A 24,337-nucleotide genomic window follows, 5' to 3' on the forward strand; every position below is an offset into this window, starting at 1 on the left:
GTGAGAAAAATGGGCTTGCTTGCCTTGCTGACTGCTGTATTTCCAGTGCATAACCTGTAGTAGATCTTCAATAAATAAATAATTGTTGAATAAATTAATGAGTAGACAAAATCCTAGGGAACATCATAATCTGAGGTTAGAACTCTGCATTTAAGAAGAACCCACAAAAGGAGACGAAGGACAACTCAAAATATGGAGATGAACTAAAAGATTCAGTGTCACAGAAGAATAACTTTTTAAAAGCATAAATAAGGAAGGAGATTTCAAGGAGGAGATCAATGTGTACCACAAAGATGTTGAGAGGGATTGAAGACTCCAGCTTCTATTCTTGCTCACTGGGAAATCTCTCCCCTTACCCCCTTCCCAATTTTCTTAAATGTTCATAGGGAAGTTTTCTATTTCTCTGTATTTCTGAGAGGTTCTTCTTAAAAGTTGAGGAAGGAATAGTTATAAAAAATGGGGAATCCCAGATGAATTCATCAGTCCAGCTGATTGATTATGATGTCATTGTTACAGTGCTATTTGCCAAGCTCAAGAGTGAGGGTGAAGCCCAGAAGAGAAAATGTGCAAGGAAAGAAAGAAATTGATCTTGTTTGTGCATTGTCTCTGTGCTTTCTTTTCTTCTTGCCATTAAACATTTAAATTCAGTTTTTAACCGTTTAACAGATTTCCCTTTGAGGGTCCAAATGACCTTTTAATTTGTAAAATAGAGTTGAAATTCATACAAAGTTAATACGACAAGGAAACTGGTATATGCCTTAACATTTACATGAAAGGGCAGAGTAATTTTTCTACCTTGATAAATAATATTTATGTAAATACAGACAATATAAACAACAGTGAATAAACCACAGATCTACATTTATTTAAATATCTTACCTTGATTTTTATACCAGAGATGTCTTCATTTTTCTCCTCCTCAAATCATTTTTATATATGTGTATGCGTATAAATAAATAAATAATACATACACACACCCCCCCCCCCACACACATAATCTTTACAACCTGACATAGCCTTTAAAAATTATAGAAGCACTAACAGGAACTCTTTAGATTTTTTTCTCTAGTTATTTTTATGATCCATAAAATAAGAATTTTACATATTAAAAGATTTTTAAGGGCTGGGGCTATAGCCCAGGGGCTATAACACACATGCTTGCCTAGCATGTGTGAGGCACTGGTTGGATCCTTAGCATCACATAAAAATAAACAAATAAAGGCATTCTGTCCATCTACAACTATTAAATATTTAAAAAACATTTTACGTTAAAGTGGCATCAAGACCTATGTGTGACAAACATGGAGTTTTGTAAGAGCAGCTCATCAATATTCACTGAGATTACTCAAGCTTAGTATACACATACAGAATGTTGAGAGCCAGACATTTTTTTTTTGTTACTGGTTTAATTTTCTCCACAGGAAACCTTTTCTAAAATCCTGTGCTTATTCGAGATTATTTGGAAATAATACCCTCCCTTGCATTAGCAAATAGTTAATATGTTCAAAACTAATATGCAGTTTATTAACAGATTTGTTTTTAAAACCAATACCATTATAAAACCACATGCTTTAAGAAAATTACTTTCCATTTGTACTAGGATACAATTTACATGTAATAAAATTCACACTTTTTTGTATACAGTTCTTAAAAATTTGATACACGTCGTTAAGCCACCACCACAATCAAGATATAGAATAGTGTTATCCCTCAAATTTTCCCATGCCTCTTTGCTCTCTTCAAACTCCCGCCCTTGGCAAACACTGCATTTCTTTGTCCCTAGTTTTGCATTTGTAAGAATTTCATATCATAGAGTGTGTAGTCCTTTGAATCCAGTTCATTTAGCTTAATGCATAGAGAGTCATTGTGAAAAATAGTAGTTGGTTCCTCTGTATTTCTGAGTAGCATTTCATTGTACAGGTTGTGGCAGTTTGCCTATCTATTCTTCAGTTGAGAAAGAAGCTTGTAGGTAGGTGGTTTCATGTTACTGATGACTACAAATAAAGCTGCTGCAAATACTCCTGTATGCATTATTTGCGAGAATATAGTTTTTGTTTCATTTGGTGTGACAATGCCAGGCCATACAGTCAATATATGTTTAACTTGATAAGAAACTGTAAACTGTTTTCCAAAGTGTCTTCAACATTTTGCAATACTACCAGCAGTTTTATGTAATTTAACTTGCTTCTTATCCTTGCCAGAACCTGGTATTTGATTTTTTTTTTAAATTTCATTATTCCAATAGAGGTGTAGTGGTACCACATGTGGTTTTAATTTACCTTTCTTTAATGATTGATGTTGTTGAACACATATTTATATGCTTCTTTGCCATCTGCATGGAAAGTATCCACAATTTCACTCATTTTTAAATTGGTTTTTCCCCCTTATGGAACTGTGAGTTTCATTGGGTTTGAAAATATTCTGGAAACAAATCCTTTATTAGATAGATGATTTGTAAATGTGACACCTTCTTCCTAACATAAGCACTTTGTGTTATAAATTTTCCTCAAGGCACTGCTTTAGCTATGCACACGTGTGTGTGTTGTGTGTGTGTGTGCTGATGGGGATCAAATGAATGCTAGGAAATGCTCTATACTGGTGCTATACCATCAGTCTCTCTACACATTTTGATATGCTATATTTTAATTTTCACACAATAAAATTATTATCCAAATACCCTATGATATCATCTTGACATAGTCAATATGTGGGATATTTTATAGAGATCTTTTTTTTTAAAAAAAAAATTGGATTCTAGTTTCCCATTCAGAGATTCATAGATTTCACTCGGGATATAAGAACATGTTTTGTATAATTTCAATTTTTTGAACTATGTAAGCTTTGTTTTATAGTTGATAATATGGAATATTTTGGAAAATGTTCCATGTGCATTTGAAAATAATATCTATATTACTGGGATTAACTATTCTGTAAACACCAGTTAGGTCAGGTGGTTGATAGTGTTTTTCACGTTTTCCATAGCCTTACTGATTGTCTCTCTACTTGATGTATCAATTTTATTTTTCTACTATATATTTTAAAGTTGTCCTACTAGGTGCATATATCTGTTTATGATTTTTAAGGATCCTGGGAGACTGACCCTTTATCAATATGTAATGTCCTTCTTTGTCTCTGGCAAAATAATCCCTTTTCTGAGGTCTAATTTGTTTAGTATCGCTATTGCTATTCCAGCTCTTTTGACTAGTGGTAGCAGGGTAAATATTTTTCCATCCTTTTATTTTGGACCTATTTATATATTTATATTTAAAGTGGCACTTTAAAACAGACATATAGCTGGGCCTTGTTTTTCCAAACAATCTGACAATCTTTGTTTTTTAGGTGGTGTATTGAAACTAATTACATTTTGTGTGTGTATGGGTAGTCCTGGGGGACTGAACCCAGGGGTGCTCTACCACTAAGCTACACCCCTAGTCCTTTTCCATTTTTCAAATTTTGAGCTAGAGTCTTGTTAAATTTGAGGCAAGGCTCAAACTTGTAATCCTCCTGCCTCAGCCTGAGTAGCTTGATTGCAGGCATGCACCACCATATCCACCTAGAATATTTCTATTTAATGTAACTAATGATACAGTTAGATTAAATTATGCCATTTTGATAGATCTGTTCCATTCTTACCATCTATTTGTTGTTTTTTAAAGAATTTTTCTTCCTTCATTTGGATTGAGTATTATTCATTATTCTATTTTAAGATCCGTTTTCTGACAACTATTTATGCATTAAGTTTTTTAGTGGTTTTTAGTTGTTGCCCTAGACTTTCAATATTCTTTTTTAATTAATCATTTTTCATTTAAGTAGCATTATGACACTTTGAAGTATAAGGACCTTACAACAATCTCTATTTCTCCCTCCCATCTTTCATGCTATTGTTGTAACAGATTTTACTTTTACATATTCTAAAACACAGACTACATTGGTATTTTCTTATACACATCAGTTATATTTTATAACATTAAAAAAGAAAAAATGTATTTTCTATTTGCTTTAATTTATTATGTTTTCCATTCTCTTATATCATTGTTTGGAGCATCTATAATTTTCAAGCATCTTTCTGTTATCATATTTCTTATTGCTGAGGAACTTCCTTTAACATCTTTTCAGTGCAGTTTTACTGGTAGTGAATTTCCTCAATTTTTGTTAGTTAAATGCTTTACTTGTCCTTCACTACTTCTTCCTGATTTTGAAAAAGATTTTCACTAATTGCAGAATTCTGGATTGAAAGGTTCTGCCCCGACTCCAAACACTTAAATTTTCTGATTTGCACAACATCCAATAAGAAGCCCACTGTAAATCTTGTTGTTCCTGTATGCAATGCATCTTTTCAACATTTCTCTGTCTTTGAATCTTAGGTTTTCAGCAGTTTAAATATGATATGCCTAGTTTTTTTTCTTGTTTTGTATTTTTAATACTTTGTGTTCTCTGATCTTCTTGGATCTAAGGTTTTATGTTTGACAATTTTTGGAGCATTCTTGGCTATTCAGATATTTCTTCAGTCCTATTTTCTCTTTTCTTTCTAATAACTCAACTACATAATGGTTCAATCTTTTTCTCCACATTTTTATTGGTGCACTATAATTGTACATAAAGGTGAGATTCACTGTTATATATTCACACATATACACAATATAACAATATAATTTGGCTGATATCTTTCCTCAGAGGTTCGATCTTTTGACATTGTCTTTTTGGATTCTCTTTGTCTATTTTCTGCCTTTGACCTTTCAGTTGAGTAATTTCTATTGATTTTTTTTATCGAGTTCCTGTATTTTTTCTCAATGGTTTACAGTAGACTGATAAGCCTATTGAGAGCACTTTTTTTTTCCTCTTTATTTTTCACTTCCAGTATTTCGTCAAATTCTTTCTCAGATATTCCATCTCTCTACTGAATTTAATATTTATTTTTTTAGGTGTAGATGGACACAACACAATGCCTTTAATTTTTTTTTTTTATGTGGTGCTGAGGATCGAACCCGGGTCTCGCCTGTGCTAGGTGAGTACTCTACAGCTGAGCCACAATCCCAGCCCCACTCTCTACTGAATTTAACCACTTGTTCTAGCATGTTGTTCACCTCTTTAATGTACTTATCACCATAATTTTAAGTTCTAATAGTTTCAATATATATTTCATATAATTCTGATTCTGCTGATTTGTACACCCCATAATTTTTTGAACGAAAACTGGTTTTCTTATATATGATATTACAGATTGAGGCAAATAGTTTTTGTGCTTTTTGAAGATGAGCACAACTTTCTTTCTTCTAGATGCTGATGTAAAAAGTCAATCTAGGGCTGTAAATTTCCCCAGTGATTCCCCTGTGTTTGAGTTGGGGCATGGTTTGCAAGAGAGCATTGTCAATGTCTGTTCTACTCTTAAGTTCCTTTCTCTCCATTGCACTGCACCTTGGTATACTTCTCCATGTGTCTGTCCCTCTCCTAGAAAGAAGATGTCATTAACTATTTGTAGAAAAATTTTCATTTTTATCATTAAGCTTTACTATTAAGGAGTCACTGTGAGTATGGTTCTCAGAAGTGGGGCTTTCTCAGTGATCCTGCCCTACCTAGCCCCAAGGTCTATGATCTTTGTGTATACCTGATTCTACCTCCAGAGGTAGAGATTTTTCACCCCCCATACCCCATTAGTGGGTTTTTACCAATAACTCTAAGGGCAGCAGAGTTTGTTCCCTAGTAGCCTAAGGGTTTTATTCTATAGAAAAGATGGGGGAGAAGGATCCAAGTTGGGTTCTAGGACTTTCCTGTATCAGCTGCTGTTTCTTAACCCCAAACTTAAAGAAATGAGGGAGGCTTTCTTAGGGATCTTGTCAATCATTTTTGTGATACCTGGTGTGGACCATGGAGGAAATTCTAAGATTTGTACTGTATCTCCTTGAGTCTGCATTAGACAACGGCTGGATAGTCTCTTGGTATACATATTGGCCTTTAGGAATTCATTAACAATGTTAGCTAAACTTTTTTTACCCATGTATGCCAGTGTTCTCCTCAGCTGAGGAAGTGATTATGTCCTGTCTCTTTGTTCTTAGGTTTTAGATTAGTTAATTGCTCTGCAACATCAATTAGTATTCAAGATAAACTGCGAATTTGTAGATTGTTTAGTTTACTCTTTTTGTTGTTGTTGTTTTGTTACTGTACGAGCAATACTCTTTCTAGCTTTTTCCATCCCAAGCAGGAGCCCCACAGAAAGTCAGGAATCAGAAGTTTCCTTAGAAATAACTCACCCCTAACTCAACAGTCACTGAGTTGTTAACATCACATTCCTGCTATTATAGGTGCATGTTAGAACAGGAAATTGGATGCAACATAAATGACCACTAGGACGTAGTTAAATAAACTTCAATATGTTCACAAAAGTGAATATGTTATTAAGCCTTTCATGATATTGCAATTGTTTATTGACAATAGAAAACGTGCCATGAAATGGTAGATACAGTATAATTGCTTCTCTTTGTAAGAACTGAATCAACAATGCAATGGATGGGGGGCTTATAGATATTTATTTTTAACCAGCATTTTAAATTTGTTACAACAATATTTTCTGTATTTAAAATAAGACAACACTTAAAAATAAACTTTTGTGCATTTTATAGTTTATGGCTATACAAAAGTATAGGTACCTTTGGATGATGATTTGTGGAAACAGAAAAAAGAATAATAGCATTAAAATGGGTGAATTTGTATGTATTTTTCCTTGTGTGCAGTTTCCTGTGTTATAAAAGTGAACCTAACTTTTGGGGGAATATTCACTGTGAAGATTTAGGATGCCTTCCTTAGGTTTTGTCCAGATGTTCTGTGAGGACATGTGAAATGCACTGTTGTGGGATTATGCACACAATCAAGGCTTATGATTCTTCTTAGAAGATTTCAGTCACCCCCCCCCCCTCCCCGCTTGCCTTCTTTTGTTTCCTTTGCTCACTGTAGTGGTTAAGATGCTTTTCAGAAGTAACATAGATCATGAGAGAAGAGATTATTAATTTCTAGCATGAGTTATTAGACATACATTTGGAGCCCTTGATGACTTCTCAATCAAGACAAAGAACACTGAGCTACAACCACATGAAGAACTAGAGCTGCCATAGCAAAAAAGGACAGATTCTTTGTCTGATTTATGTCATGAGTGGGAACAGAAAAGAGCTCAACATCTCAGGACAACCTACACAGCTGTTCAGCCTTGGCAATGGAACAAACACTGTCATCTTTTGCATGTTTCAAAGGTCAGTTTTTGCCTACTTGGTGGGCAAGAAATAAATACGTGGCATGATTTTTAAATAAAATGAACTTCATCAAGAAGATGAGGACATTTATTCAATTAACAAGTTGGGACTAAAAGCTAAATTCTCCTTTGAATCTTACACAAAATTAAATTTCCAATTAAAATTTCCAAAGATTGACATCATAGAATGAAAGCACTAGGAACAAGAAGCAGCAACCTTTGTTTTTTTTTTTGCTCAATAGGAAGAAGCAGCTCTCTCTCTTCTGAATAAACTGGATGCTTTTTGCTGAGTGTTGTCACTGCTAAAGTGCTTTTTCATTGTTAGACTCCATCAATCATTCTCCCTTGGCAGGCCGCTAATTTATCAGTTGAAAAGCCACTAGGCAATGACTATAGCCATTACCTAAGAAGCAGGTCAATATGATTATTTTCACTCTGTAACTGAGAAACCTAAAGTACAAAGAAAATTGTCTAGCCCCAAATCTTCAGGAAGCCACTGTCTGTGTTATTTCCTAAGCTTAGCTATTTCCTTGTTTTATTCTGTAGACTATTTCAATGTATTAAAACGTTACCCAGGGATGGGACCTTAGCAATTAGTTATACAGAATAATACTTAAGAAAATATTAAGTTCTAGCTTCTCTCTTCGGATCAAGGTTGCAGCATTGTAAAGCTACAAAGAGCTTTGCTCTGGCTCACTTAAATTAATAAACCTTAAAAGCAGATGTCTGCTACATTTGAAAGAATAAACAACTTTGGGCATACCAGAATCATAAAGAATGTTCATTATTCTTAGGTTAAGAATACTTGGGAAGTAGAAGATAGATGGTAGCATGGTATTAAAACATCCTCTGACTGGATGGATGTCTTCCATTTATGTTCTGAACACAAAAGAAGCTTATTAGGTGGGGAAAAAAAGCAGATTAACAATGTTCAATACCACCCTTCCCCAAAACAGGAGAGAGACCATGCAACTTCCTAACCTGGTTCTTTCTATTCCTTGGTATTCACTGGTATTTTATCAAATATGCTTTGGTTATTGATGCCATAAACATCTTAGGACTAGCAAGGACTAAAGGAATTAATAGAAATATAAGTTAAAAAAAAGAGGGAACTACTCTCTTCAAATCTTAATTTTATGTCTGTCAAATATTGAGCCATATTAATAATCAGTATATGCATGTTTCATTTGCAATGGAATTCAGGACAAGAGAAAGACACTAGAAGCAAAGAAGGGGAGTTTCAGAACCACCCCCCCTTTTTAAAACCCAAACTCAAATTCATTGTATTTAAGTGCAGAAGCATATTGAGCATTCCGTGGCTTAAGAAATCTCTTTGGCATAGGATAGGTTTATAATGGGGGTGGATAGAAACTCTCCTCTCACTTCTACATCACTTCAAAAATCCTTCCATTTTCAACACCTTTGTTACACTACTTTTGGAAAGTTCTGCCTGATTTATCTCACATGAGCCTCCAATTACTTCTACAACTTACTATACAGCTGCTGAGCATGTCTATACTTGGTTTATACATGATTTATTTCCAAGTATTTATAAGTTACTTGTAAATCTTTGAGAGCTCTTTTCCTCTGTGGATTTCCTGCTGCTCTGACTAAAATGCAAAGTCTCCTTATATCCATCCACACAGCATATGTCTGATTGTTTTTCCTCCTGCTAGTATAAACCTAGGCATCATAGAAAAATTATCATCCTATGGAGAATTTTTCCTTTGAGGAATAGGAAAATCTCCCAAGGGGAGCAAACGCCAGTCGGGGAAAGTCTCTTTTAGTAGAACTATCTTCCCACTTCTATCTTGACTCTCCTCAGCAAAGTGTCCTTTCTTGAGAAGGAGCAAGAACAGGGCTCAATGCTTTACTTAACAAGAAAATCAAGTGACTGTGGTCTAAACCATGTTTACCATTTTGCAGTGATATTTCTAGGACAAGCTGCTTATACTATCCTGAGGTTTCAATGACCTCTTACAAGAGGGCATCATCTCCAGCACAAGCTATAATTTATATTTATAGAAATTTAAGAAAACCCTGCCAACATCCTTAGTTTGATAAATAGGATGTGTGTGGCCTTAAAGCAAACAAGTGCCTGCCAGCAAGAAGCTGGACGTGAAATATAGATTGTGCCAAAAGCATCTTTCAGATCTTCACAATTGGAGACCTAAGAGCAATACTTAGGTTCTTATGGACTGATGGATGTGGTTAAGGAAAAGGTGAAAATAAATGCTATTCTAAACACACTTGACTCTGTTCACCATTGCCCATGCCCATGTGTGCACACATAGGCCTTGATGAGCCATGGATTACGTGTTTAATGATTTTCTCTTTAGTACAGAGGCTTTTCTCTTTGGCTGAGAAGCAGCATTAGATTCACAACATTGCAAAAATTCCAAGGTTATTGAAAGTAGACATGTCAGGGAAAGCACCCCTGTAATTTAGAAAGTGATTTTTCACCTCCATAGTTACAAAAAAGTTTTTATTTTGTTTTTTGAGACATAATATTTGTACATCTTTATGGGGTAATTCAATCCATGTGTACAATGTGTAATAACACATCAGGAAACTAAGCCCTTCCATCTTTTCAAAACTTCATCATTTTTATGTGTTGAAAATTCCATACTTCTCTTTTCCAGCCATTTTGAAATATTTCATAGATTGTTTTTTTACTACTAGTTACTCTAATGGTTAGAGAAAACCTGGGTCCTAATTCATCCTTTCTGTGTTTTTATGCCCCTTGTCTGACTTCTTTCCAACCCACCCCCTTCCCTGCCAGGCTCTAGTGACCACTATCCCACTCCATTTCAAAAGATTGACATTTTTTTAATATTTATTATTTATTTTTTAGTTATCAGCAGACACAACATCTTTGTTTGCATGTGGTGCTGAGGATCGAACCCGGGCCGCACGCATGCCAGGCGAGCTACTGCTTGAGCCACATCCCCAGTCCTCAAAAGATTGACATTTAATTTCACAAATGAGTATGCACATGTGGTTTTTATCATTTTGTGTCTGGTTTATCTCACTTAACATAGTGACCTCCAGTTCCATCTATGTTGCTGCAAATGACTGGGTTTCATTCTTTTTTATAGTTGAATAATATTTAATTGTGTAAATATACCATGTTTTCTTTATCTGTTCATCCACTGACGGACATCTTGGTTGGTCTCATATCTAACCTATTGTGCATAGTGCCACAATAAAATTGGGAATGCAAGTGTCTCTTTGTTATAATACTTTGATCTCTTTGCACATAAGCCTAATAGTAGAATTGCTGGATCATATGGTAGTTGTATTTTCAGAAGAATCCCCATGATGGCAGTACTAATTTACATGCCCACCACAGCTTCTAAGAGTCTCCCTTTCTCTACAGTCACACCAGCATTTGTCATTTTCGGTCTTTTTTCCATTCTCACTGGGGTAAGATGACATCTCATTATGGTTTTGATTTACATGTCTCTGATTATTAGTGAGACTGAGCATTTTTTCATATGTGTGTTGGTCATCTGTAAGTCTTCTTTTGATAAGTGTTTATTCCAGTCTTTAGACCATTTTGCAATTGGATTTTTTTTCTTTTTGAGTACTTTATATATTCTGGATTGTCAGGTGCATAGTTTGCAAATATTTTCTTCCACTCTGTAGGTTGTCTCTTCACTCTGTTGATTGTTTCCTTTGCTGTGCAGAAGCTTCTTCTTTCTATATGACCCATTTGTCTGTTTTTACTTTTGTTGCCTAAAACAAAAAGTATTTGAAATCTTTCCCCATTTTTTTCCAACAAAGAGAGAAAATTATTAAGGTTTCCTTAAGGAACTGACTCAAAGTTATGATGAAATAGTTGTTGACTAACAGCACAGTTATTCAGGAAGGAAGCCAATTTGGGAAAAATGGGAGAATTCACCCTTTTCTAAAATTCACAGACAACTGGTATAGTTTTTGAGCTACTGTGGCCAGTAGTACGAGGTGCTGTGTGCTTCACTGATTGTAATTTTTACATATCATTGTGACTGGTAAAATAAAAGAGCCAAAGACTGAAACCTACTTTGGTTTTATAAATTAGATGGATATACATTTATCTCTACTATAAAAAGTCATCCACTCAAGAAAAGGTGGCCACACAGCTAGTTAATTGCCCAGAGCAGGGTCCTGGGAAGCAGCAATGACAGTAATAGTAGCCCTCATAGTGTCAAAGATAATAATTTTAATGCAATCTTTGATAATTGCCTGAAGAAGTTACAATTAATTCACATACATCTCCTAAAGCCCTCTTAACAACACTAAGAGACAGGTATCAGTTTCTCATTCCCATTTTAGAGATGAGGCTATTGAGGCACAGAGAGGTTCCGAGGCTAACCCTAAATCACATATGCAGCAGATATATCCACAGGCATGATTGACTATGGAAAGTCAATCCATAAAGTGCATCGTGGGAGAGATTAAAAAAATATTTGGCATAGATTAGACAGTCATTTGTGCACAGATTTAGGTAGGCAAATTGCTCACATATTTTACACTGACTTGTAATTTGCCTTTGAAACATTTCAAAAATTGTTTATGCAATTACTACTGAGGATAAGGAGGTAAAGTTCACAGGCATTTGTGTTGTTACTTTATAAATGTGGATGATTTGCTTGAGAAGGAGGAACTTCTCTAGGTTCTATAATAAAATATACTGGGCAAGTATTTCCAAAATCTACAGGCTAAGGTATAACTCCAAATTGATGGAACCAGAATTTCTAGCATTCATTCATTCATTTTGGGGACTGAGGATTGAACCCAGGGGTGCTTTACCACTGAGCCACATCTCCAGTCCTTTTGATTTTTTATTTTCAGACATTTTCTTGCTCAGGTGCAAAAATTCTTATCAATTGCTAAGGCTGGCCTCAAACTTGTGATCCTCCTGTCTTAGCCTCCTGAGTTGCTGGGTTTATAGTCATGAACCACCATACCCAGCAGAATCTCTAGCATTTATAAAAACAAATGCTTGGTGATAAATATCAATCCTTAATTAAGAACAGCTGGTCTTTTATAAATCTTATAGATGTTGGTTTATTTGTGCTTTGTTATGGATAACTGAACAATGGCCTTTAGGGAAAACTTTTGACTAAACACAAAGAATATATGCATTAGGCCAACACATGAAATCTGCATATCTTATGGGTAATATGGGTATGTCATGGAAGGCAACTAATTTCAATTTTTAATTTTTCACTTAATGAATATTTATTTTTGCTAAGAATACAGTTTGTAACTATAGATAGGAAAAGAAGAATTCTTTTTTTTTGATTGTTGAATCAGATAAAGTATATTTAATAGTATACACTGTGAACAAACCTACTATCTGATTAGGTTGGACCAAACTGTTATCCAGTGACATAAAAAAGCAAAAATATAAAACTGGCTGAATTAAGGCACTGGTTAGCTGATACTTTAGTTCAATAGCTGGAAAGATGAGCTCTAAGAACAATCATTTTAAAGGATTGCAGAAACTCTATGAAGCCTTTGAAGCATCCAAACTTTAGCTTCTGGGGAGATAAAGGAGTCTGTTCCAGAAGTAAATGAGCAGCTGGTGTTAATACAAAAAAATTAATATAATTTTTCAGTTTTCATCCTACACAAGGTAGGTTATAGGAATTATTCAAGGGCACAACACCTGAGCAATCTCTTCCTCCTCTATTTTAAAGATAATTTATGTGATAATTCTTTTTTATTATTATTAAATTATTTATTCATTCTAATTTGTTATATATGATGGCAGAATGCAATTCATTTCATATTATACATACAGAGCATATTACAATTTTTCAAGTTTCTGGTTGTACACAAAGTATTTTCACACCATTCGTGTCTTCACTCATGTACTTAGGGTAATGATGTCTAACTCATTTCACCATCTTTCCTACCCCCATATCCCCTCCCTTCCTCTCCCTCCCCTTTGCCTTATCTAAAGTTCCTCCATTCCTCCCATGCTCCCCCTCCCAATGGCCATTATGAGTCAGCATCCTCATATCAAAGAAAACATTAGGTCTTTGGTTTTGGGGATTGGCTTACTTCACTTAGCATTATATTCTCCAACTCCATTCATTTACCTGCAAATGCCATTATTTTTTTTCTCCTTTAATGCTAAGTAATGTTCCATTGTGTATATATACAAAGTTTCCCTATCCATTCATCTACTGAAGTACTGGTTCTACAATTTAGCAATTGTGAATTGTGCTGCTATAAACACTGATGTGGCTGTGTCCCTGTAGTATTCTGTTTTTAAGTCCTTGGGGTATAGCTGGGTCAAATCATAGTTCCATTCCAAGTGGAAAAAGAAGCATTTTGAAGTCCTAATAATGCCACTGCTATCTGGGCAGAGATTGGAAGACATAGTTGGGTAAAAAGGTCTTGAGAATAAGATCTTTCATCAAGTATATATTTAAAATAGTAAATTATAGGCAACGACTCCTTATTAATTTCAAACAACACAAATTTAAGATTATACAAATTTGACTGGAACCTCAGTATACTTTTGTCTTATTGATGAGATGAGAGGATTTTTAAGGTCATTGGGAGTAAATCTTTAACCTAGTTAAACATTCTGATGTATTTTGAGCATCACTGCTGGTGTGCAAACCAAGCTGGTTAAGAATGAGTTACCGGCTCATTAAAACAACAATCTGCTGCATAACATCTGCTAGAAAATTGCATCTGTAGCTGCTTTGATGTGCTGTATGATACACGCACCTAAAACAATAGAATAACATTTCTTTAAATGTATTCTATATCTCTGACTTCACTCATTCACGCGGAGGTTATCTATACTAGCTTTGAATTAATTTTTTATGTGGTGCTGGGAATTGAACCCAGGAGCACTGTACCACTGAGCTACATCTCCAGACCTTTCTATCTTGAGACAGGGTCTTGCTAAGTTGTTGAGGTTGGTCTCAAAATTGTGATCCTCCCACTTCAGCCTCCCTAGTCACTAGGATTGCAGATGTGCACCACTGTGTCTGGTGAATTAATTAAATTTTATAAAATGAACTTCTGGGCCTCTGTTTCTTACAAAGCCAAAGAAAAGGGAGCAGGGAAGAGGCCCTGATGAATTTAGGCTCACAACATAAGTAAAAGAGAATTTCAAACCACTCCATATGGTTGGGAAGGCTTTAATTCCCTCATAAACACTGTCGATTAATACTGGAAGGATTTTTCTAGTTACACTGAGGCTCATTTTCTTGTCCAGCCATTAGTAGCTCCCAAAACACAGAAAATAGTTCCAATTAAATGGTTTTAAATTATAGCAAGCCAATATAATTGGCTTCCTCTCTTCATCCCAGAGACTCTTGAGAAATTTCCATAATGTCTATGAGTAAATGTTCCTTTTTCAAGAATAGTCCAGGGCCTCCTTTGCTGGGATCCAGATTCTAAGAAACTAATGAGGCTCAGAGATAGAAGACTCCAACAAAATACCAGTGGAGGGATTTCATTTGATCTCTTATTACTACTGAGCCCCAAGGTGCATGGTCTGCAAGTTATCATATAACTTTCCAAGATGTCTATAAACCTGTCCCAAAGATAGGCAGAGACCAAGAGAAACAGTCTTGCAAACAAAGATTCTGCTCTGATGTTGGATCAAAGACATGATCCAAATAATTAGCTCTTGACCACTGAACTGATGCCCACTTTTTGAAAGAAGTGTTAATCAACTGTTTGCATCTAGGGAAATGGACTAATTGATGACAAATGTATTCCCTGAGATGACCAATGTTTTAAACGAGCCTTCCAGATTAAAGCTTATGTAGGGTCTAGAAACCTCTTTATCCAGTGTCTGAATATTAAAATACTATTGTAATTGTCCATATCACAAACCTGCTATGTAACTACCTATTCCACTTTTGTGTGTTTGGGTTGCCACGGTTCAGCCTGTGTTTCAACTTTCATTGTTGAACTAAAGCCAAAGTAGAACACTTCTCATTTATCACAACTCCATAAGTCGTAAAGCAATGTACCTGCATTGCTCTTATCTACAAGGTCCATCATTGTGTCCTAGAGAGAAATGAAGCTTTTAACATGGAAACTTCTTCATGAACCTATTCTAAGGCCATCTTTTTCCTCCTAGGTCCTGTTCTATTACTATTCTGATGTTGAATTTCCCAGACTATTTTCAAGCATAGGTTTTCAAGAAAGACAAGATGGTGTCATTCCAATGATTCTCTGTGTTTAGTGAGCAGGATATTCTTATTTTGCTGCCAGCTCTAAATGCATTAATTAACACTCAAATCATAATGTAATCTCCACAGAATTACAAGCTGCTGCCATGTTGCAGAATCGGTCATTACAAAATGAAACAGAAACAATGACTGACTTAAGAAAATCGGATCCTATCCAGCAGCCACTGACCTCTCCACATGGGTAGAGAGACACATATGTTTTACAATTCTGAAAAATGTCTTTCTTTGAGTCTTTAACATTCTACTCTGGTGCAAATATACTTTAATGTGGGACTGAAAAAAAAATGGAGACATTGTCATAGCCCAGGAATTACTCGGGGACATGCAGACTGTTGCTGAGGAGGAGCCAGGAGCATTAGGAGAGACCCTCAGCAAAATGTCCCATTATTGTCTGTGAGAAAGTAGACAGGGGGCATGAGGAGGGCCTGGGGGAGTAGTCAGCACCTGGGTGGGCAGTAACAGGATGCCTTGTCTGCAGGGAACTAAAAATATTAAAACTGACAAAAAGCTCAATTTCTTCACTTTGTACAAGCAATCTGAAACCGAGTCAGTGATTAAATAATCTTCCTTGACAGGATGAAGTCTTGATGTTCCCACCCTTGAACCTCACAAGAAGCCATGGCCCACACTATGCAGACAGGGAGTGAGTCCTGGGTCCTGTTTACCTTCTTTGAATCTATCTGTGCCTGTGCTGTCTTGGACCAGGTTTCTACCCTGAAGTTCTTGTACACAGTGAAGGTAGAATGTGTGTGTGTGCGGGTGTGCATGTGCATATGTGTGTGTGTGTGAGGAGGGAGGGAGAGGGAGAGAGAGAGAGAGAGAGAGAGAGAGAGAGAGAGAGAGAGAAAGTAAGAACAGTTTATAGTTAACCTAGGACCTCCTTTTAACATTTTAAATATCATCACGTATTTGGGGCATGCTCACTAAAATCTCAAAAGCTTTCAAAATTTTAGTTTGAATTATTTAAACTTTAGGTAATGGTGAGGCAGGATGGTAAGTGGGATGCATACAGTCCTTGGCATCAAACTGACCTGGATTGGATCCTGACTCTGCCACTGATTACTGACTCTGCTTCGTCTTATAAGGTGTGACTCTTTCTGCCTATCTTGCTAAGAGTTGGAAGGGGGTCAGAGGAAATATGTATAAAATATCTAATATAAGGCCTAAGACAAGGAGGTACTCAGCAAATGGTAGTATTGTGTACTAAGCAAAATTTCTTACTGTAAGTGATTTCCATAGCTTTACACACACACACACACACACACACACACACACACACTGCACACACATGCTATGGGTATTTATTTATTCATTTCATATGACAATAGAGTTTATTTTGACATATTTATGCAAACATGGAGTATATATTATTCCAATTAGGATCCCAATCTTGTGGTTGTATGGTTTGGATATGAGGTATTCCCCAAAAGCTCAGGTGTGAGAAACTGTGACAGTGTTCAGAGGTGAAATGATTAGAATATGAGAGCTGTAACCTGATGAGTAGATTAACCCACTTGAGTGGGTTAACTGGATGATAACTATAGGCAGGTAGGATATGGCTAGATGAAGTAATTCACTGGAGGTGTGCCTTTGGGGTTTCTTTTCCCACATTTTTTCATTGGTGCATTATAATTGTACATAATGATGAGATTTATTAAGGATTCACACATGCACAGAATATAATTTGACCAATATCATACTCTGACCTTTGGGATTATTATTTTTTGTCCCTGGTTAGCAAGGAGCTCTCTCTGCTCCCAGGCCCTGTCATGAGCTGAGAAGCTTTGCTCTGCAGGGCCCTTCCCCATGATATGCTGCCTCACCTTGGACCCAGAACAAGGAGTCTGTAGATCGAGTCTTCTGAAGCCATGAGCCCCAAATAAACTTTCCCTCCTCTAAGTTGTTCTTGTCAGGTATTTTGGTCATAGTAATGCAAAAGCTAATTCAAACAATATATTTACACACACACACACACACACACAAGTTTCAAATATTTGTATGCATTTGCGTGTGTGTGTGTGTGTGTGTGTGTGTGTGTGTGTGTTTAAAGGCTTGGTGAGTTTCCATTCCCTTCCCTGTGACATAAATGAAGATAAATGCAGGACCCACTATATGCAAGATGCTTTTTTGAGGCAGTAGTTCAACTGCCTCCCTTTTGCATAGTTGTTCCCAGAAGGCTAGGAAACCTGTTTTCTGGGAATTAATAATGACTTCTCCTCCAGTGGCATGTAACCTATAGCTTCTCCATCCTGCAGGTTAAACTCAACATGTTGAACTTTCTGATAGGTATCCCTGAAACTCCAGAGGAATTTATTGAAGTTCCCCAAGGTATAAGTCTTAAGTGTTTATGGAAAATTATTGACTTAATAATCTGAGATTTCATCTATCTATCTATCTACCTACCTACATACCTACCTACCTATATAATTTCCAGGGCTTTTTCCTCTCTCTCTGTACCCCATAATTACATGGCATCCTCTTTAGTACCAACCAGTACCATCTAAAGGAAAGGGATGGTTAGGTTTTAATTTATTTTACCTTAAACTGGATAGGTAACAACAACCAAAAGAAAGCTGAATAAGGATGTAATGCACATTACTTGAATCCCTAACTTGAGTATTAATTTTTTAAACAAAATTTATAAACTTCCCTAAAGAGGAAAGCCAGAGACAAACCATAGTATGCTTTTTTGTGCTATATAGTTTAAGTATTTTATTAATACATTGTTCCTTGTTAAATTTTTTTTATGTCATTAAATGGCCATGTAGACTAGTTGAGCTAGCTGACTCTAAGGCAGGGGTTCTCAATCTTAATTAGATCATAGTACTCTTAGTGTCTCAATAGTTGTTTTACAGCACCTGTAAGCCAAACTTAATACTCAAGTTTGCTTTATTAAGAAGTTTGGTCCAAATGACCTTATTTATATCCTAATAACTTTGTACCTGTTGGAAAAAAAATGAACACACAATAGAAAAAAAATTCCCATTCCTAAATAATCATAATTCCTTTGTAGTGGGAGGCTGCACCTGTTGTGCATTGCACAATTCCCCAAACCTTGGAATCAAATTGGACCCTGCCTCATTTACTGTTCTACTGTTGTTATGCTTTAGATATTAGGCGTCCTCCAAAGCTTATTTATGTGTGAGACAATGCAAGAAGGTGTAGTTATGAGAGCCTTAACTCAATCAGTGCGTTAATCCCTGAATGGTGACTGTAGCCAGGTAGGGTGTGGCTAGAGGAGGTGGGTCAACGGAATTATGACTTTGGGGTCTGGCCAGTAGAGTCTGTCTCTTTTGCTTCCTGATGTGATGTCCTGAGCCTATTTCCTCCATCAAACCCTTCTGCCATGATGTTCTGCATTACCACGAGCTCTGAGGAATACAGCCGGCCTTCCATGGACTGAGACTTCTGAAACCATGAGCCCCCAAATAAACTTTTCTTCCTCTAGTTGTTCTTGTCAGGTCTTTTGGTCACAGCAGCAAAAAAAGCTGACTAAAACATCCACAGATTGTTGCTCAACACCCGCGTTTTACTAAGGCAATCACCAAAATCTTAGCTTCACAAAGACATTGAAATGATGAATGACTTCAGCACAATAGCTTCTGCAGTGACCAGAGAAACAAATTTTGCTGTGCTTGCTTTGGAAATTTTAAATATCCTTCAGCACCTCTGTGAGTTTTCCGCAGTATCCCAGGGTGACTTCGTCCATAGTTTGGGAAATACGTTTCTAAATTATCTTTGGATTCTGAGAAGTTAAAATTCAAAGGATTTTTTCACCTTAAAGCTTGAAACTCCCATTTCCAGTAGTGGGACTCAAGACCCACTGCGCTATCAGAGAAAAACAAGTAAGAAAAAGAGAGGGCCTGTGTATGGAGGATCAGAGAGCATTTTAAATATTTTGCTATTTTTCCTAGGGGATGGGAGAAATGGATTCCTGAGATAAAGGCAATCAACCGATTCCATCCAAGAGTCAGGACCTTGCAGTGGGCCACCAGAACTTCCCTACCAAGTCCAGGGACTCTTCCCCCATTTTCCATCTTTTCTTCTCCACCTCCCAGAAGCCTTTTTAAGCAAATAGCTCGACTGACTTACAACACATTGTATGAAACAATGAAGGAAGACCTGGCCAATGGTCCCTTAATTATCCGGAGGCTATTGAATGCAACTTACAATGCTTAATAAAAATCTTTATTCTTTTAGTATAAAAAAAAAAAAAAAAAGAACTGCCAGTCTGTTTATGTCATTTGGAATCCATCCAGGAAAACACACATTCGTCACAGTGTCTTCCTGGAATGAGTGAGGCTATATCCCAACTGGCCTCATATATATAATTAAAGCAGACCAACCCCACACTGCTACCATAATGAATGACACTCATTTGCCAAATGCAGTGGGAACCTACTACAGGCCTGAGGAACTAAAGACAGGAAGGGAGAGAGAGATGGGGTAAAAACAATTTCCAACACATCTGACTGGAAACTTCTAAAATGAAATTATTTTATGCGTGCATTGTTGGGGAGAATTATGATCAGGGATATTAAGAAAACTGTTTTTTTTTTCATAATTTTGATTTGGGAGTAAGAGGGGGGAAGTAATTGTAGCTATTTTCAAGAGGGCCACAAACAAAATTGTCATGTTTTCAGATAAGACATCATCACAAGTCTAGCCCGGAACATAAAGATATTATAGAAGAGAAACTGTTTATTTGTCAGAGAATCATAATCATGATCCCCTCGAGGGTCTCTTAACTCCCTAAATAGAACCTTAATGGGTCTCTCTTTTCATTTTCTAAAGTAAGTTGTATTGGCTGTGTCACTGAAATAAAGTGAAAAGAATAAGTTTGCTAATTTTTGTGTTTTCAAGTTGGTATTTTATATTTTAACTTCAGAGTCTTTTTTTTTCTTTATTTCTTTTTTGAAAAGAATGAAAAAGCTTCTCAGCTTGGGGTGTTGACAGCATTCCAGGAGACCCTAGACCCCTGTGGCTTCCTGATGACTATTGTGGAGCCAGCATCTGTCTGCACTACTCAGAGCGATTACCCATAAATAGGTGCTTGGCGACAGTCCCAATTCATTACCCACATCCTAACCCAGAGTGTGCAGGAGACAGCAATATAATCAGTTTCTTGGCAATTATCATGCCGTGGATAATTCAAGTATCTGATAAAATATCAATTCAACTTTCATATATTGGTTGGTTATGGACTGTGGTCAAGGTACTATTTCACATTCAGTAAGGGATGTATTTAAAAAAAATAATGTGCAGTCACTGGCCCTTATTAGGGGAAGCTGAGAAATGACAAATTATACAAATGACTAAAATAAAAGGTAAAATAGAGGCAATATGAGAAAGATATAGCCTTTCATGACTTTTCAGAAAAAAGAGAACTAGTTTTTGAAAAGTTCCTTCCATATTTCCTCATTTAATTTTATATACTTTTTATAAAAACTCCATAAAATAATATAATCGCCATTTTACAGATGGAGGGAGGTTTTTCAGATCATATAATTTAGTCAAGGTCACACAAGCAATTTAAACTTATGGTTTTCCTACTCTAAATCTATCCTCTTTTTGCATGCTACTTGAGGCAAAAAAATCAACAAACATAATCACACACTTGTTAAAATTAATGCTTTAAGAAGGAGATGAAATGTGTAATAAAATATGATGAATGGGTAGCTTTTTCTTAAAAATTTCAACTTAAAAATTATTTTTCTATTTTTCATTCATGTTAAAATAACATGTATATTATTCTAGTATCATCAGAGATTAAAAACAACCCTTTAAATTAATCCCCCAAGCATATATACTATGGCAAACACTGACAGTTGGTTTACTCAACATGTAGTTACAACATCTTTTCTAAGTTAGAGATGGACAGGAGCCTTGAGAGGTGAAAGCAGTGACCGAGGTGGGTCTCCCTGCCCAAAGAAAGAGCCAAGAGCTTAGAAAAAGAAATTTCTTTGTCTTCTGCTCATCTGACTAATTGCTTCCGAGAATGTGGATTTTCAGCCACTGTGTGACCATGATACAAATAAAATGAGGATAAAGACAAACAGACAGAAATACTCTGAGGTCTTAGATGGTGTCATTGAGCCAATATGTCAGCTCAGCACTGTCTCCTCATTAATTTTTCTTGCATAAAACCACTCAATACTGATCTATTTAGTCAATATCGTTGTTGCTATTTGAAGCCAAACATGTTCCTCACTTATATATACACTATTAATTTTATGACATATATACCCACAGGGATAACCTTCTGCATACAATTTTGAAACTTGCTTTTTTATTAAATATTTCTTGAAGGCATAATATTTAATGCCTACATGGTTTTTCATTAAGTAACTGTAGCATAATTTATTTTACTATTCATCTGTTAGATTTGTGGGTTGTTCCCTTTTCTTTCCTTTTTAGATCTTAGAAATAAACTTTTCCACATGTTTCACTATTTACATCTTCGATAATGTAAAGAGTAGAAATGTCTACCTGCCATAGAATAGGGAAAAGCATTCCATGTAAGAGAAGCATAGATACAAAAAGAGATGAGAACTAGGAATCTTGCCCAGGAATAATTAATAATATCGGCTGGTGGAAGGGACCACAGAAGTTATAGTTAGAAAAATGGATGGGAGTGAGTTGAGAGGTTGGAATGTCAGATAAGAAGAGTCACTGGGGATTTTTAAGTGCTGGATGGGTGCAGTAATTTAGGAATATTAATCAAGTGAGTGCAATTCAAGATTGATGACAACAGAGAGGGACTAGAAAGGAAGATGTCATGTGGCTAATCAGTCCCAGGGCAGACTATTAAGGGCACTCTCCAGCATACACATATACGGGAAAAGTGACTCTATTGTGAGATGCATAGTGAGTTCATAACTTAGAAATCAATTAGAAACACGAAATGGGATTGGGGGAGAGAGAAGTTAAAGGTGGCCACAGTTTTGATACAGAATAGCTACAGAACAGCGAGTCAATGTACAGAAATAGTGCTGATAATGAGGCAAGGAGTTGTTAGGGTAGGGGAAAAGGAGAAACTGCATCCATGTTTAGTTATTTTTAAGTCAGAGATCAGGTGCAGTGTCAGAAGGTGATGTGTCTGCAAATTGAATTGAGATTTGTGAAAGAATTTGAAATACTTGATGTATACAGCACCATTGGCATAAAGAATTGAAACTGAAGCATTGGTGTGATGATCCAGGGAACATGGAAGGAAGAGTGAAGCCTAAACATTCTAACCTGGAGAGCAGCTGCAGATAGTAGGATGCAGTACACAGCTGGGTGGTCCCAGAGGGTGAGGACTGATGGAAGTCTGCAGAATGTAATGGCTCTAAGGGAACTGTGGATTACTGGATGAACGGTTTCTAGCTATTTCAATTTGGGGGTTGTAGAACACTCCATAATTCAGGCACACCGAGGCTGCCAGTTTGAATTTTAAGGTGTTGTAAAATTTTGCTACTATTTCGCAACTCTCAAATATATACAGATGCTGAATGTAGATCATAGCCAAATAGAGATATACTGGCTGATTGTCAAATAAAAGAGAAATGTCCTTTCTAATCAAAAGTATCAGTTTGGTATGATGCATCAAAATGCATTCTACTGTCATGTATAACTAGTTAGAACAAATAATTTTTTTTTTTACAAAAAGAAAAAGAAGTTACAATAAAAAGTTTGGAGAGAGAGAAAGGGAAAAAGAGAGGTGGATTAGTGTGACGTAATCTGTGGTGAGCAGACAGTGAAGGAAAGGAGATGTGGTGATAGAATTTTAGAATTCTCTCCAGTCTGGGTGGAACATTCATAAGTTAGTTAACAAGCATTAATTGAGCACCTTCACCTGTCACTGTTCCAGGCACTTGAGGCTATGCTATTAACAAGTAAGAGAAAGTCACTCAAGCAGTTGAAGTGCAGAGGAGGAAGAACTAAAGTTAGCTATTTTCTAGATGGCCATGAGCAAAATTCAGTTTAATTTTCAAAGACAAGAAGAATGATAAAAAGACAGCACCACAGCTTGCCTGGGGCATGGAGATATTATAGAAGGGAGACTGTCAGAGTATCATACTCACGATCCCCTCAAGGGTCTTTTCATTCCCCTAATTAGAACTTTAACGGGCCTCTCTTTTCATTTTTCTCACTTAAGTTACATGGGCTATGCCACTGAACTAAAGTGACAAAAATAAGCTCCTTCTTACAGAGGAGGAAAACAAGCAATAAACAGCTGTGGAAGATAATTTCATGTGTAGACACCTGCTGGGGAGATAAAATCGGTAAAGTGGCAGAGAGGGACAGCTGGGCAGCTGGAGAGGTTAGGAGGCTGCTCTGATCTGGCGACATGGAACACACAGGATGAATGACAGAATATATGGGGTAGGAATTATGCTAGCACAGGCAATGGCAGAGGCTAGGCCCTGAGAAGGTCAAAATCCTGATAGGATCAAGGAGCAGAGGGCAGCCAGTGTCCTGGGGATGTCATAGATGAGAAGGAAAGTGGAGGAGGTTGAGGTCAAATACATGGCTAGGGTCCCACATCTCAGGGATGGGGTGTTTTGAGCAAATTCAACTCAAAGCTCAAATGCACATGAAGCCCTTCCCAGCTTGATCTCCTTGGGCAGTGTTAGGCATTTTGCTGTTCACTTTGTATTTCTGTCCCAGGATTCTTGGGCAGGAAGGCACTCCTCAAGAACAGAACCATGATCTAGTCATCTCTGGGCTAGTGGCAGCACGGTGTTCTGCACATCATGTTCATTCAATCTGTATCCACCCAGCGGACACTTTCAGTTATTTATTTAAAAAATTTAAAAGACAAAAGATGGCTGTTGATGTTTGTTGTTACAGAGCCCAAAGGAAGCTTTAGTACCAGGAAGTCAAACATCAACTGTTC

At 36.5% G+C, this 24,337-nt stretch overlaps 1 protein-coding gene across 1 annotated transcript in view; it reads right to left on the reverse strand.

The window, feature by feature from the left end:
• Pld5 (phospholipase D family member 5) overlaps positions 1-24,337 on the reverse strand; it is a 418,074-nt gene that overhangs the window by 45,151 nt on the left and 348,586 nt on the right. The window lies entirely within an intron of this gene.

The sequence above is a fragment of the Marmota flaviventris genome, chromosome 12 (genome assembly GCF_047511675.1).
Source record: "Marmota flaviventris isolate mMarFla1 chromosome 12, mMarFla1.hap1, whole genome shotgun sequence".
NCBI classification, from domain to species: domain Eukaryota; kingdom Metazoa; phylum Chordata; class Mammalia; order Rodentia; family Sciuridae; genus Marmota; species Marmota flaviventris.